General features: G+C 35.0%; 1 pseudogene; it reads left to right on the forward strand.

Annotated features, from left to right (window-relative positions):
* The first annotated feature begins 16913 nt into the window (after positions 1-16913).
* On the forward strand, positions 16914-17427 carry LOC114074726 (annotated as a pseudogene).
* Positions 17428-18435: the final 1008 nt, after the last annotated feature.

The raw sequence follows: 18435 nt of genomic DNA on the forward strand, positions 1-18435 counted from the left end.
AATTTTTCTGTTTCAGAGGAAGTATATTCTTGACTATCTTGAACACACGTGAAAGTTGTCAACCAAAACTTGCAATAATACTATGGTTCAAAATGTGCATCTTATTAAAGATGATTATCCTACTCTTAAATATCAAGAGAGGTAAAGAAACTTCGTCGGTATGATAAACTAACCTACATTGGCTCGTCCATATATTGATTTTTCAGTAAGTTTTGTTAGCCAATTTATGTTTGCACCTACTATTAAATATTGGGAAGCTTTGGAACATATTTTTTTGCTACCTGCAAGGAGCTCCTAGACTTGGAGTTTTTATAGCAAACAAGACAATACTCGTGTTGAGTGTTCTTTATATGCTGATTGGGCTGGATCCAAAATTGATAGAAGTTCTACTGCATGTGGGTTATTGTGTCTTTGTTGGAGGAAACCTAGTGTCATGGAGATGTTTTAAGCAAAATGTTGCATCTGGATATAATGCAGAATCAAAGTACTGATCTATGTGACAATCTACATGGGAAATTATATTGATGCATCACCTTTTAACTAAAATTGGGTTAAGGCATCATACACCAGCAAAACATTGGTGTGACAATCAAGCTACTCTTCATAATTCCTCAAATTTGGTGTACCATGAATGAACTAAACATATTATGGTCGATTGTCATTTTATTTATGAGAAGATTCAAGAAAATGTAATTTCCACTGTTTATGCAAAGACAAGAAAGAAACTAGTTTATTTGTTCACAGAAGTGTTGAATGAGACTCAAGTTAATTATCTTTCTAACAAGCGTGGAATGACGAATATCTTTGCACCATCTTGAGGGGGATGGAAGTGTTACAGAATCATATTCATACAATAAATATAGATAATATAGATTTTCTAGGATCTTAATATCCAGTTACCATTGCTAGATTACTCTGAATATGTAGTTGCCACAGTTATACTACTCTCTACATGTATTTATTTCATTGTACTCTTTTAAAAATATAGATATTATTCTCCAAATGTTGTCTCACTTAAAACTACATATGCTAATATAATAATAATAATAATAATAATAATAATAATAATAATAATAATTATAATATTAAAGACTTCTTCGCATAAATGTGCTAAAAATACTTTCTCAAAAAAAGGTTATGAAAATGCTATTCCTTCCATTTTTTCTTTTTATAGTGCAGAATTGGAGATTGGCGCAAGTTATGACAAGCAAATTATTAGAAGACACTACGTTTTCTTCCTTATCCATGATAACTAGAAATGAACCTTAACTAGTTTAGTAAAAGCACCAAGCCTATCTTACTCTCCCTTCACGAGCTGCAAAACAGATGTATCATATGATTTTAACTCCAAAGGACCTTGTGAATTCCATTGCAGTTTTGTTAACTTTTTTGCATAAAATGCAAGATGATTTTAATTCTATATAGAATCAATTACAGAGTCAAAAAGGCAATGAATACTCTACCTACATATTTCTCCCTCAAAGCTACTTTTTTAAAATAAAGTAAACTGTGTATTACTTATTGCTATTACCTTTTGTTTGGATGTATTACATACACCTAGTACATTATTTAGTTTTTTTCTCACTGTATGATCTACTGTAGCCGTTTAATCAGCCACAGTTTCTGGCAGGAGGGGAGCGGTCAGCCTCAATATGATGATTGCATGGGAAATTTGAGATCATGTAGTAACTTGTAGGAGAGTGGTACCTCATTCTCAATAGACCGATTTCACTTCTTTCAAGAAATATTAAATGATTCTCTAAAATTTTAAAACATAAAATGCTCATGGATGCAGTTTATACCGGCCGTGATTCTTTTTGCGTTCTACTCTATGATAAAGAAGTAGTTATGAAAATGATAGAGGAAAGGAAGACAGTGCAACTGCTGTTGTGCACAAGTTGCTCAGATCACCAAAACCTGAACAACTGTGTCTCATATATGCTCATGACATACTTGGTGTGGTTGCACTTATTGTAGTGTTTCACCATAAGCTTAGCAGGTTGATGTTGTTATACCTTTATTTAAAACGACTCACTTAAAGAACATCCTTGGAAAAATGGATGTAAATAGTTGTGTTACCTATCCCTAGAATGCTTCCGACAAATCTTGGAGAAGTTCAGTTGCTTGCTGTAGAATGCAAATCCCGTGCAGTGCAAGAGCTCTTGACAATTATAAGATGGATTGAAATATGAATTGCGCCACTGCTCCTTAAATGTTAGATTTCAAGCTTGTAATTTACATCAAGGGTCAATATAAGGTTATTTTCCTTGAGGATATAAGGTTAAATAAGTTCCTTCTCTAGTTTACTTTATACTAACGATTTTAAATTGTTATGATTTTAGGTCTCTCGCTCCAGTTAAAACTTCATGTTTCATCCATGTCTGATCCATGTTCTCTAAAAAAAAAAGGTGATAAGGTCCTTGCCTTTTTGTTTCAGGTGTGATCTACCAAGAGAACTTGCTTTTCCACGTCCAATTTTATCAAATGCAGAACACTCACTAGAATTTTTCGCTATGCGGTGAATATGATATTCCTTCCTGCAGAACCTTCGTAGTTAAGAAATTCTTCAGTTGATGGCCTCCTGGAGAAAAAATTTTACTCATGTATACAGTACATTATTTATTATCTAAATATTATGAAACATAGTAAACTTCTTATTATATAGTGCGCAAATGAACGAAGGATAAAAATAAATCAAAATTTAAATTATGAATTATTCATTCAAAAAGGTTCATATTTATAGTACATTAATTTTTAAAATCGAGCATTGCACGAGATTTGTATATGAAAGAAGGAAAGCAATAAGATGACGCAAAAAATAGGAGGATAATGGAAGGAAGAAGGAAAGCGACAAATTACTAAGAAAGGAAGGGAAAATAAGGAGGAAGAGAAAAAGAAGAAAGCGGTAGGTCATTAATGACTCGGGAAAATGATAATTTTATGTAATTAATGAAAATTAAGTTATTTTAGGGACAAATTTAGACAAAATGACATTTTGTCAAATTTTTCAAAAGTTTATTTGGGTTGAAATAAAATGGGGTGTCGAATTGAAGTATGATGTGAATGTGAAGTATGTTTGTATGTGTATTATGACTAATAGAGTCAATTCAACCAATTTCTGCTACATTTTAGTTGCTTTTTTTTTTGGTAATTTTTACTACCTTTTAATAATTTAATTTTTTGTTATTATGATTATGCATTATATGTTAAATAAAAAAATTATTTTTTCATGAATTAGTCTAAACTCTGGAGTATATATTGGTCCAAAACATTGATGGACTATCAAATTTGACAGCTATTAAATAAACAACTCAATAATCGACGTTAATATGAGAAAAATAAAATGGGTCATAATTTGCTAATTTTGCTACATCAAAACTTGAAATTGGGGAAGTTAAAATAATTGGTCATTCGATTATTTTACTAATCAAATTGGCTAAATTGTTAGCTTACTGCTAAAAATGACTATTCGATTATTGTACTAAGTACTAACCTCATTTATCCCAACGTTTACCCCCCCCCCCCAAAACCATTTATGTGATTCCTTTAACCCTTTCAAATATGTATCTTTTCACGTCTTATAAAAGGTTTTTCAAATCATCTAGGTGGCTATAAAGATGAATTGTTCCATAGAACTCTTTGGGTGTGCAGTACAGAACATGTAAAAACAATGATAGTTTTTACTTGTTTAGTGATAACTAACCTTTTTGAAGGAATGAACGTCTATAAATGAAATATACACAAATTGATTATCATGAAAAATAAATCTAGAAAAATTTTGCAAGTATGATTTAAAAATTCTCATATCTTGCATAATTAGCAAAAAAAAATTACTAGTTAGATTTGCCGCAAACATGAATAACATAATAAACGAATCAATTCATCGAGTGTAATATTTAAATTTTGAAACTATTTAGGGAGATTTGAATAGTTGAGTTTTAAAAGCATACATTATTATATCAACAATGCAAATCTCTAATATATAGTTATACATAGCCTATACAAGAGTCTATACTATTGTACAATATCGATATACAATATGATATTAATATATCATACATACATACAATTATTTTATAATAAACAATTATTGTTACCTGTATCATTAACTAATTTTTAGGTAAATAAATACTACTTAGTATAAAAACATCATTTTATTAAAAGCTTTTATTTTATATTTATGAAATTTTCAAACATTGTAAGCAAAAACATCGAAAAAATTGTACGTCTATCGAGTGTGAGTTAGTTGAGATTTCATGCACCAAATAAATGCAAAAACGCTTTCACACTAAATACACCTCTATTCACTATTTGTCAGAGCTGTTGTTCTCCACTCTTCCCCTTAATGGCGCCAGTATCATTCTTCTATAAATCTACGACGATTTAACAATGGATAGAGAACAATGAAAAACGTCGATAGAAAATTTGAAGGTAAAGGTTCTTCATTTCCCTCTTTTGCCCCCTCTATTTTATCTTTTATTGTTTAGTGAACTAATTTACTTTTCTACTCAATTGTGTCAATCGAGTTCCAGGATAAGATATTTAAACCATAAAAATACTTAATTAATGTTAATGGGCACCGATAAAGATGTCATGCATGTGCTCTAATAAAATTCTTTTGTCAATTTTGGTGTTGATGTGGTTGCTGGTTTATGTTATATTTGAATCTAGGGTTTCTGTTATAGTTTTTTTAATGATATCCAACTATAAAATGTATATCATGATTAGGGAGGAAGTAGGATGTTAGGATACAGTGGAAATAGAAATTGTACAAAGAAAGATCAGGGGCGGGTAAAATTGGGAAATGATTTTTATTTAATATAATGGTCCGTCATAAAATCCGCTAGTTTATCACAAGGGGTATATGACATTCAATCTCCATTTGGTCAATTTTTCGTAATTTTAGTTCTCTAATCAAAACTAGCTTACGAGTTTCTACAACCATTGCTCGATGATATATTTATGAAATTGATCAAGCAATCACACTTTGTGTGTTACCCTTCAAGGATACAAAATTACCTCCTAATAAAGTATAATATCCAAAACCTGGACCGTTTATGAGAAGGTGATCTTACCCTGTCTCATTTATACATCTAATTGTAACACTTCAAGAAAATTCAAGACGTGTCATAAATTCTAACATAAGTCTTATGAGGTCTACACAATGTTTTATGGCCTACTTTAATGAATATAGGCCATTATGAAAGTCTAGAAACCAAAACATCCAAGAACATCCATGACGTTTTAAAAACTAGCTCATGGAGATACTACCGTGCCTTAGCCTATTTGCGTAGCTTTTAGGAGTATGAAATCCATGAAAATTTGTGGAAGGGTGGCTAACATGTGTTTAGGTCCATTCATGGTTGAAACGTCCAGGTAAAACTCCCGAAGAACCAACCAAGAGCTCCTGAGGAGGACCCTTGAACGTTCGAGTCAACACTGCCAAGACAGTGTGTAACCACTAGATGCATTCGACGATCCATGTGTGGATCGAGGCACTGTTACCAACAGTCGACCAACACTTAGGAAAATCGTTGGAGCACTTGCCTCCACAAGTCTCTTACAAGAATCACGGATGTGCAATATGGAGGAGGGCTGGGTCGTCGACTGACCAACGATCCGCTGATCATGATCTTGTCTATGGGGCCTGTAAATCCTGCACATTTTTAAGTTAGTATAAACTAATTAATTAATGGGTTTTGTGGTTAATTAGGGATTATATATTCTTAATTAACTTAATTAATCCCTGATATAAATACCCCAACCCCATTAGTCTAATTACAACTCTCAAAACCAAAATATGCTTATTTCTCTCTTCTTTCTCTCTCTATTGGAAGACACCAGTGAAGTCAATCTAGGGGACAGATTTGGGTGCTAGAAAGGGAAAATTACACCATAAAATTCTTCATCGAAAATTGAGGTATGAGATCTAATTCACCTTTGAGACCTGTTTCCACAAAGGGTTCCTTCAAAGTATTTTTAGAAGTTGGGTTTTCATGTGGGTTCTTCTCAATCTCGAAAATTATGTAATGAATTGGTTTTTTTATGTTTTCTATTGGATAATATGAACATATTAACATGATTTCTAACTTAATTATGATATATCTTGATTTTTGGATTTAGTATGTAGAAGATGACCCTTAACCCTTAGCCCTAGGTTTCACATTGACATGAATTAGGTTGAAATTGGTTCAATTGACTTGGTTGTTGGTTGAATTGCTATTAAATGATGTTTTACATTAATCATGAAAAAATTAGAATTATTTGTAGTCTTTCATACTAGTTCTTGGGAAGATTATCTAGGTTAGGTAGTGAATTGACCTATGTATCTTATCTTAAGCTATGATCTAGTATTGAATTGTGACGTACTGATTCTTCTAGCCTTGTTGTCATGTTGATAATTGACTTATGATGATGTATACCCAAATTGAGTTGAATTGAGGGTTTTTGGTAAGATCTTGTTGATGAACTACGAATGAGACTTGGTAAGTCTTATGATCTCTACCTTTACTACAAATTGTGGTTAATTGTGATTGAGTAATGATGTTGTATTGGAGTATTCTTTGTATTAGGATTGAGAGGGTGGTATGATTTTGAATTGAAATGCATTTATTATTAATTGTGAGGTGACTTAAGATGTATATGTTATAAAGAGGGTGAATGATTCACCTTTGAGCCTTATCATGATATAAAGATGTTAATGTGCTACACTCACCTATTATGAATTGTAATGAAAGGGTTTACACTCATGCAATTCTTATTGAGCTATTGATGATGATGATTATACAAGGGGTAGACCCTATGGCTAAGCTATGATTTATAATAAAGGCTTAAAGATATTTCAAAAAAGGACTCTAGCTTACCACCGAGTGGACTAGATTGAGGAGTGTCCCTTCTCACATAGGGAAGGTTGGATCACTAATGTACTCTTGAGATTGGAGACTGCAATGCATGTAGGATAAAAGGGTCCCAAATATATCTACTAGTTCTTGAACAATGTTTCCCTCATAGGAATACTAGCTAGTGGATCCACATAGTATATATGTTTTATGTTTTTGTATTACCTTGACAAGTAGTCCACCTTCCTTCAGTGTAGTGTTTTATGACACCGGATTCCACATTAGCTCATGTGGTCTATGTCGGTTAGGGCAAGATGTTCCCAAAATATAAAATGAACTAAAGGATTGAAGTCTAAATAAGATTTCCTAAGGGGTCTAGCTTAGTCTAGGTAGGCGTATGGGACTCTAACTAAGCATTGCACTAGTTAGACTTGAGGGGAGTCTTAGGACGATGTTTTCTTAGGTATGATTATGTTATGATATAATGAAATGTATATGATGGACTTGCACATTGTTGATATTTTATGTGGGTTAATTAACTTATGAATATGTGTTGATTTATATGGTTAAAGTAGATGATATGTACACCTAAATGCCATGTTATGTGAAGTAGGATGTTAGTCATGATTCTTGTTAGGTTACTTGATTGAGTATGTTTTTGGGGCTTTGTTTGGTCATTTAACTGGTTGACTTCATGGGGTTTCATGTGTAATTGTCTTGCTTTGGTTATATTGAAATACACTCTTATACACTCTTGTTGTTAAGATGACTTGATGTTAGAGTTAGTTTCAGATATATTCAATTATATGATAAGCATGTTGACTTGACTAGTTTTTTTGTTGTTGGTCTTGTGATGAACTTTGCTATGACTTAATGAACACACATTATTGAGTGGTATGGTCTTGTTGGATGTGCAAAGGGGTTTTAAATGAAAAATGCATGCTTTATGAATCGTCCCTTTGTTTAGCATGATTTTAAAGTATGAGTGCATATAGTCTCATACTTAGTACAAGTTGCGTACTAACCCCCTTACTTCCTTTTCCCCAACATATTAGGTTTCGGTCATTTAAGTGTTTTGAAGGCGTCCTGAAGAAGGATTGGATCTCTTATTAACCCATGTACGGTAGGTCCTCAACTTCCAAGGGCGATGCTACTATCTAGCTTATGGAGTTTGCTTTTTAGTTAGAAACATCTATTGTTCTTTCTTTCCATTTAGTATGAAACATTGTAAAGCACATGTGAGGCATTTTTACTTGATGTATGGGTTATGCCCAAGTTCTTACGATCTTATTAGATGGTTATGAGACGAGACGACTATTATGACTATTATATGTATGTTATATTTTATATCCTTATGTGAAATAAAATAGAAGGCTATGTAACCTTCTTATACAAAGGGTCTATGTATACTCGATACATATATGATATGTGTATATAGAGGTCTATCTAAACCTCCAAGTAGATGTGATGAAAAGTTTTAAATTATTTGTTTAATTCGACCTATGAATATAATAATGAAAGCTAAGAGGCTAGTCTTATCCTAAAGGAGGACGACGAAGGCGGTTACGTCTACAGGGTAATCCCAGATGTGACAGCAATGCTATGATGATGTCCTCAATCATCGAAGAGTATGCCTACACCCAAAACTCATTTTATATATCGCAAAATACAAACAATTACATCCCAATGATTATTACTAGGAAGTCATAAACTATCATGCAAGGCTCAAAATAAAAGAATGTCAGGTCTAGTTAAAGTAATTTACCTGTCTCAATGTCTATCTATACCTTTTAGAACCGTTGAGTAGCTCTCGCTGTCATGGAAGGAGTTTAGCATTGGGATCCATAGGAGTGTTAATAGGTCAACTTCCCATCTTTCTTGTATCGTCATGAATGGGCAAGGCACACATGCATTGCAAAATAAATTACTTAATCTTAATCTAGATTGAGCAGACTAAATATCTAGAAAGTACTTCAGTCCACAAAGGTCTTTAGTTTGGAAATACTAAAAGAGATTTTACTTCAATTAGTGATACTATACTGATCATTCAAAGTGATGCCGATAACATCAACTCAAACCACCAAATATATACGCAAATTCGATGCAACATATTCATAAACATTGAGTAATTAACTTCACCACGAGTCATGCGAAACTCCTAAGTTACTTGTTGAACTCCCCAAATCAACTTCAAGAAGACTGTTTCAAACCTTAGAGTGACATGCATAATTGACATATAAGGACACTAGACTCCCCCAGCTAATAAATCATGTTGTAAAAAATTTTAATGTCCAACTAATGAAGAGGCTAGTGAAAGATAACAACCACAGATTGAAAAAGGCAGATGTATGGTATTTCAGCCAAGTGAGAGAAATTATAATTCTAATCCCGTCCCAAATATCTCAACATATCCTTTGGTAAAAGTTAAATCGGAAAACTTAGATATGTACAAACTAGCGCATTTGTCACCAGAATTTTCTCAAAATTTTGTATAAAATATATTTATTCTCGAAATCACGAGTCAATATTGTATACGAAAGTCTTCGAAACACTAGCTTGAACAGTCTCACACATTGGCAAGTAGTACTATCGAGGTCGCTAGAATCCTATATCTAGCCTTGCATGAGGTATTTGCAACAAATGACATTGGTTAAGATTTGGTCACCAAAGGTATCTGGACCTTCCGGTGGTGTTGGATTTTTCATGACACCAATGTAAACAGATATGTTATGCGGAATTCGAGATAATACGAGAAAATATAAGCGCGAAAAACAAAGACAACAGATTTACGTAGTTCACCAATAAATTGGCTACGTCCACGGGGAAGAGGGGGAGCAGTTTTATTATGGAGAGGCAAGAACAGAAATTACAGAATAGGGTTTGCCGATTCAAGGCATTCAACAAATCTCCACCTTGACTTGAATTCTCCGAACAGATTCTTCAGACGCACTATGATAGTGCCAGGCCTCCCCCTCTTCCTCAGAGTTGCCCCGCAGGGCAATTAACAGCTTCTGATGTTGAGCAAGTCCAAACAGTGTTGAAACTTGCTCTGTGGAACCGGCTTTGTGAACATATCAGCAGGATTATCAGCAGTTCCTACTTTCTTCACCTTGATTCTCTTCTCACTTCTCAGAAAATGATACCTTACGTCAATATGCTTGGTTCTCTCATGATGGACTTGATCCTTGGCTAGACAAATTGTGCTCAAACTGTCACAATACACCGTAGCCTGATCATGATGCAGACCAAGATCACAAACCAGCCCTTTCAGCCAAATCCCTTCTTTTGCAGCCTCTGTCAAGGCCATGTACTCCGCTTCCGTAGTAGACAAAGTCACTGTAGGTTGCAAAGTTGCCTTCCAACTGACGACAGATCCTCCAAGGGTAAACATATAGCCAGCCATCGATCTTCTTGTGTCAACATCTCCAGCACAGTCAGAATCAGAATAGCCAGTAACCAAGCACTGAGTATCACCTCCATAAATGAGACCAACGTCAGATGTACCTCTAAGGTACCGGAAAATTCTCTTCACAGCCTGCCAATGCATAACCCACCATGTCCTCAAAACCATACCTTGTAGGTGGCCGAACTCCAACCCTCCTTGGCCGATCTTGAGCTATACTCCGATGGATATCTGATGGCATAGATTCTGGAATATCAGTTTCTGTCTGTGGCTCTTGATCCTCCTCTTCAGGTTCTTTCAAATCGCTCTCGTTCTGAAGGACTTGAAACTCCACCTGTTTATCAAGACTCCCAGTTTCTGACGTAGTTGTAGGCTTCACAATGGTTCTAAGCAGAGAACTTTCATCAAAGACAACGTTCCTGCTCATAATAACCCTCTTTTCTGCTGGAGACCAGATTCTGAAACCTTTCACTCCATCTCCGTAGCCCACAAATACTCCCTTTTTAGCTCTTGGTTCTAACTTACCTTCACTGACGTGATAGTAAGCCGTACAACCAAAAGCTTTCAGATTTGAATAATCAGCATCTTTTCCTGACCACATCTCCATAGGTGTTTTGCACTGTATGCCTGTATATGGTCCCCGGTTAATCAAGTAGCAAGCTGTACTAACCGCTTCTGCCCAGAATCTTCTATCTAGCCCAGCATTAGAGAGCATGCACCTTGCTCTCTCCAGAAGTGTTTGATTCATCCGCTCAGCTACACCGTTCTGCTGTGGTGTATTTCTGACTGTACGATGTCGAGTCATCCCTTCATCCTTACAGAATTGATCAAATACAGACCAACAGAATTCCAGCCCATTATCAGTTCGCAACCTCTTGATCTTCTTCCCTGTTTGATTTTCCATCAAAATTTTCCACTCCTTGAACTTCTGGAAAGCTTCACTTTTATGCTTCATCATGTACACCCAAGTCATCCTTGAGTAGTCATCAATCATGGACACAAAAAATCTGCAGCCTCCCAAAGACTCAACACGGCATGGACCCCAGCAATCAGAATGGATATAATCAAGAGTGCCTTTTGTTCTGTGAATGGCTTTTGGAAACTTGTTGCGATGTAGTTTTCCAAAGACACAATGTTCACAAAACTCTAGGCTTTTAACCTTATGACCAGCAAGAAGATCCTCCTTTGACAGAATTTGCATCCCTCTTTCACCCATATGACCAAGTCTCATGTGCCATAACTTAGTCATATCCTCCTGGTGAACTTCTGACGATGCAACATGGGCTGAACCTGTAACCGTGGAACCTTGTAGAAAATACAAAGTACCACGCATGACACCTTTCAGAATCAGATTTGAACCCTTCCAGACCCGCAAGACTCCATCTTTTCCCGACCAGCTGAATCCCTTGCTGTCCAAAGAACTGAGAGATATCAGATTTTTCGTCATCAATGGAACGTGCCTGACCTCGTTCAATGTGCAGAAGCTACCGTCATGTGTCCTTATCTTGATCGAGCCTGTCCCAACCACCTTGCAGACAGAACTGTTGGCCATCGAGATGCTGCCTCCGTCTATCTGCTCATAAGTCGTGAACCACTCTCTCCTAGGACAGATGTGATAGGATGCCCCAGAATCGAGAACCCACACATCTGAATGATGAGTGTGCTCATCCGCAACTAGGGCAATGTCTTCTTCAGAATTGGTGTCTTCTTCAGCAACAGCAGCAGAAACTGATTGTTTTTCCGATTGCTTCTTCTTCTTCGGACAATCAAATTTCCAATGTCCCTTCTCCTTGCAGTAATTACAAACATCATCTGGCTTTGCACCCTTCGACATCGGCTTATTTTTCTTTCCGCCGTTTTTCCTTCCCTTTCCGCTACTGGTGAACAGACCGGAAGGCTGTATGTCCGTACTTGTGCCGTTAGCCTTATGCCGTAATTCCCTGCTATGAAGGGCCGATCTGACTTCTTCCAGCGACACAGTATCTTTCCCAACAATGAACGATTGAACAAAATTCTCAAACGACATTGGGAGAGATACTAACAGAATCAGGGCAGCATCTTCATCCTCGATCTTCACATCGATATTACGCAATTCTAATAACAAAGTATTCAATTGCTCTAAATGTTCCCTGAGTTGTGTACCTTCAGCCATTCGTAAACCGAATAGACGTTGTTTCAGAAGCAGCTTGTTGGTTAGAGATTTTGTCATGTACAAACTCTCCAGCTTCAACCACAGACCAGCAGCAGTCTCTTCATCCGAGACCTCAGTGATGACGTCATCCGCGAGACACAACATGATCGTCGAGTGCGCCTTTTCCTCCAGAATCGCCATCTCAGGAGTAACGACGGCATTCTTGTCTTTCGACAACGGCGCCCAGAAGCCTTGCTGTTTCAACAAAGCCCGCATCTTGTTCTGCCATAAACTGAAACTGTTCCTCCCTGTGAATTGATCGATTTTCACGTTCAAAGCAGACATCTCGAATTCTCCAAAAAACACCGATTAACCGAGAGGCTCTGATACCAATTTGTTATGCGGAATTCGAGATAATACGAGAAAATATAAGCGCGAAAAACAAAGACAACAGATTTACGTGGTTCACCAATAAATTGGCTACGTCCACGGGGAAGAGGGGGAGCAGTTTTATTATGGAGAGGCAAGAACAGAAATTACAGAATAGGGTTTGCCGATTCAAGCCATTCAACAAGATATAGTTGTGAATACTTACTAGAATTTCTACAGTTATGTCTGACTTTGCTTGAATGAGGCACAATGATACTATTTTTTTAATAGTTGCGAAATCAAGTTCACAAGCCTGCACTTGGTGTTGATCGTGTCAGAGTTGAGTTTCGTCATAAAGATAGCCAATATTTCATGCTCTAATTGTGTTGGCATATCTATTTTCAGTGATTATAAATGAGGTTTTCCATATGTAAATTTTGCCACTAGTGCATATAGAAGGTTTTGTGTGATGCACAAACTATCAAAATCTTTCTTTGTACATGGGATGATGTGTTCTATATTATGTGATTGGTCATATCATGATAGGTTTGCTTTTTCTTCGATAGTTGTATTATGTAGGGCTGTAATGTAGTTCTTCATTGTAATGGGAGCTGTAACGAGTTGACCAGCCTAGTTGTGGAGGCTTGCTGCCGACCGGCGTTGCTATATCATCTATTCTTGATAGATTAGGGTCACAATAGTGAAATTTCGCTTGGAGAGTATTTTAATAAAGTTTAAGGTATGAAAATGTTTAAACCCTTAGGGTGACCCAGAGGTCTGGGCTTGAGAATTTTATAATAGATGTTTCAAGTTAGAAACCCCTTGCAAATAAAAGCAAGGGGTTTGCCTTGTAAGTCGAGCTCGACAGACCGGCCTTTCCTAGTGAGGGTTATTTCTCATGTGTGATTTGAGATATATTGAATAGGAGTGAGGGTTTTGCCTTGTGACTATCCAAATGGTAGAAATTGGGGCTTCCCTTGTCATAAAAAAAGAAGGCATGGCACTGTTTAACTAAATTATTTCATTCGATCCTTAACATTGAACCGAACTTTAAAAACTACTTCTTAATTTATTTTTACTCAAGCTAATATCAATTTATAGAAAGATTTTGCCTTCATGAAAATACTTTGCGTTTCAAGTAAAAAATCTTCACAAGACGACCTATTTTAATTCTTCACATCACACTTCCTCAAAAAAACTGCTTGTGGCACCCATTTTGTCAAAAGAATGCATGAGGTTTTAATAGTGTGTTACATTATCCTAACACCACAAAAAAGACATAATTTAGATAATGACATTCTTGATCATATCACATCTGGTGGAATTAGATGTAAATGATTGTGGAGTTACTGTTGATTTTACTAGCTCATTACATACTTGTTGTAGCTTCCACTTTCAATTACAAGTTTTAAGATTTTTAAACATTCTCTTTTTGTTGATGAGTTTATAAAAGTTATTCTTTAACAATAAACAACAAATATCCGGTGGAATTATTAAAGCTGCCCAGCTTAATAAAGATTGCCCGTCAACTTGTTTTGATACGATATGCCAGCTGCGCTGAAATTAGGAGAAACACACAAAGGAATTTCTGTGTCTACTACTAAAGAAGTTAAGGACTCTTAAATATTATTGCTTTTATCACTATTTCTGAATATGTCAATTCACTTCTTGTATTATAATTGATCTTTAATTTTTATTATTCTATTACCTTGAAAAAGGCAGTCGAGGGTCTATCGAAAACAAGCTCTATATCTATACGAGATTGGGGTAAGGCATGTGTAAACTCAACTATCCCAACTATCCCAACCATCCCAAGACCCTGTAGTGGATTACACTGCGTATGGTGTTGTAGTGGAACTTTGACAAAGTGCAGGTTAGATTTTACTTGTTCACTAATTTTAAAGAACTACTGGAGTCTTGATGCAAATGATAGTTGTGTTCTTTTTAGACATACATTAGGAGGGAGACAACATGGATATAACTAACAGAAGAAACATTTTCAAGTTTCAAGCAAATAATCTTGATCTATGGGATAAAACATGCTCTTTTTTAAATTTGGATCTGATGAAGGCATTTAATAAAGTTCTTATGTAGTAGTATTTGTTAAGTAAGTCAAGTAATGGCAAGTAAAACAATGTTACTCCTCAAATGGAATGTAAATGGGGTTTATCTTGTGGTTGAGAAATTAATGATGACTACATTCAAGAACTATGATTACCATTTAGACCTACCTTATTTTATTTGGTTGTATTACCATTTAATTTCCCACTCTTAAGATATGGAATAGTCATCTTGTTTGCAAGAAATGTTGAGTTGGTGATGTTTGCTAACGGTATAGTTGACTTCCCTTGATATTCGTAGACTAGGTATGGTCTTGATGTTAGATGTTGGTATGCTGGTCTGAATTTTCATCTATATGCCTATTAACTATGGAAATATGAATGTTCAACCCTTATTTGTATTTTCAGAAAGAATGTGTATTTTATGTTCCTACAAATGAAACTATTAGTATTACTTGTTTCACTGTATATGTGGTGAGAACTGTAGGACCTTATAATAGGCAGTTGTTAAGTCCTTTATTAAATGTTTACTTTTAGGTTCCTTTTCCAGCTACAAATCAGTTTTAAGGAACTACTTATGAATGATCCATTGCTCAATCCAAGGTGGTTATGACTTTCAAAGATATCTGCCTATTTTATTTTTTTTAATTAATGGATGCAATATATATATAGTAGTTTTTGTTATCGGTATAGATATATCTACTAGCATCAATTATTCGGCATGATAATTTTTGTGAAGTAAATAGATTAAAATTCATGACTGCATCATTTACATACTACAGAAACTTTAGGATGCAGTGAAAGAGATTGGTCTTTAAATTAAACACCATGAATATAATTTCAAATTCTTACAGGGTAAGAGGAAATGGTTGGATGATTCATTATTGGATATAGAAGGTATTGTTTCCTTTCTTTCAAGTTATTTTGGTGTGCTGTATAATGACATGTAATTTTCAAAAGTCACTTTAGTTATTTCGTTGTTTTAGTAACCTAGAATATAATGTTTTTATTTTGTCTTTATGGGTAGCAAACAGTCCAACATCGTAAGATTTTCATATCAATGAACATCTTTCACATTTCAAGTAAGAATGGATTTCGTATTTACCTTTGCACATAATATTAGCCATCAACTTGTTTCATTGAGCTTAATGAATTGTTCATGGGTTTAATGCGTGTATTTCCAATTCAAAAGAACTCTGTGTAGAATATAACATTCACTTTAACTTTTTTATTTCGCTTTTGTCATATGCCGTCTCACTTTTTCTCAATTTTAATGCCTTGTGCTAGTGGGGTATTGTATTTGGTCTTGGCGAGATTTTTCAGCATGTCATATTGGTTCTGAAAATAAGGAATCTTTTGACGGGCATAATAAGTTGGAGGCTATTGAAGAAATCGTAACACTGAACAGTTGACAGCTCCCAACTCATATGGGAGCTCAGATAACTCATATTCAGTATATGAAGGACGTGATAGAAATTGTTTCTTGTCTTGGCAAGGTTGACGACAATAATCTCTGAAAGTTATTTTCACAAAGCATCGAATAGTTGCTGGCATTTTTTTTTTTACAGAAATAGATAAAGAAGAAAAAATAAATCATCCTTTTATGAGTCCACTTTCTATGCTAATCCCTGTTCAAGAGATCATAGAACTTGTTCACGGTGTCCTAATCGAGATGACAAAATATGTGGCCGCATGATGGTGATAACTTGAGACAAAAAGTTTCATACGTTCTTGTAGTTGAATTTTTCATTGGTATACTTAGGGTGATTAGTCTCTAATTAGTGTAGAAGGTTAGCTAGTGTTTGAACGTTTTCTCACTTTCATAGGTCTAACTAAGTGGTCCTAAATTAGTTTGTAAATGAATGTGTGTTTTGCATAAACAGGCTTGGGAAATATTCTGCTCATTAGATATACTGTAGGAGTCGAGTTTTGCGCTAGTTCCATATCATTCCAAAGAAGTAGATAGATGATGGAAGTTCATTGTACTTTCCAAAAAAATTAGAAATTCATTGCATTATGATTGATAGTTGTATATTAATCTCTAAAATCCAGGAGTTTCTCAGATTATCTTGGGATAGAAAACATGTTAGAAGTTGTTTGCAAGACGCATTATGAAGAAACGTTCTTATCTTAATGGCATTGAAGCTTAAATTAGGAGACCTTGTATTAACCGATATCTTGTTATCTGTCATGAAAACCTAATGTTTGAGGTTATGATGATCTCTTCTTGCAAATACATCTCATATTCTTTAGAAATTCTTTACTCTCTTACCTTTTTCATTTTTGTTTTATCATTTTAGACCATACACTGGTGAATTTATTGTTGATGACCCTCAGAGGAGGCTTTCCATAAGTAAGCCAAGATACCTCAACGAGGAAACTCATCCTTGTTTTCTTTGATTTGCTATCAATAAGATCAATATTGACACTGAAAACTTATATTGTATTACAAGCACTGGTCATGGTTTGAGAGAGACCCTCTTCTATGTAATCTTCTCACGGTTGCAAGTATATAAAACAAAGGCAGACATGATGCAGGAATTACATTTTATAGCTAATGGAGCCATATCATTGGACACTTTGATCATAAAGAGTGCTGGTATATTTCCCCTCGGAAAAAGGTAAAGAGGCTTGTTCTAAATAGCGTGTTTATTATGTTCATATATTTTTGTTCTTTCATAGTTCAACTTTTTTTTTGAGATAAGGGTAATTTCATATTCACAAAAAATTCATCATCCAATGGATGATGAATTGGAAACTTACATCTCAGAGGTTGGTGGACAAACTCTCAAAAGACATACATAATTACAAGTTTCCTATAAAATCCACCGTCTCTATGCTTTCCCCTACAATCTTTTGCTTACACCGTAGTTCAATTTGCTTGTGATGCTACATTAAAGAATTGATTGCCTATTAACTTTTTCCTTTTTGAGTATGAAGTAACATACTTGATCTCTAATTGTGCGCCTTAACTGGGAAGGTGGTGTTATTTTTTGACCATGTTGCTTGCCTTTCACGAACTCGTTCAGATGGTGCATGAAAGTAAACTTATTTGTATTTTCATTTTTAAATGATTAACAAACAATTGATATCTTTGATGAATCATTATTCTAAAGGGGGAGGGGGCGGAAGAATCAGCAACACATTAATCAGGAAAGATAATCTATAATACAATTTTATGAGAGAGGAGTCTTCAGGATTTTTTACGTTCCGAGTCTAAGACACATTTTAGATTTGCCTGAATGACTTATTGTAATTATTTATATCGTAATAGTTATTTTTACTCTTATTCCTATGTTTCTTTAAAACCCAAAAATATATTACATGTATTTGGATTCATATGTTTATAAATTAGATTTATTTTAAGTGGAAGCATGTACCATTTATTTTTCTTGTTGATTGCATCATTGAATTATTACCCTCTCTACCTTCATAAGGTAGGTGCATGTCACGTACAGTGCAACCTCCCGGATCCACTTGGGGAATTATACTCGACGTTTGTTGTGTGTTTTTGTTGCATCACTAAATCAATTGGATATTTTCCTTTTCGTGTTATTTTTTGTAAAGGGAACTACAGATCAAATGTTGAACGAGTTCTTGAAGGTCGTATCTATCTGAATGATAATTTATAAT

Source organism: Solanum pennellii, chromosome 11, assembly GCF_001406875.1.
Source record: "Solanum pennellii chromosome 11, SPENNV200".
NCBI lineage: Eukaryota > Viridiplantae > Streptophyta > Magnoliopsida > Solanales > Solanaceae > Solanum > Solanum pennellii.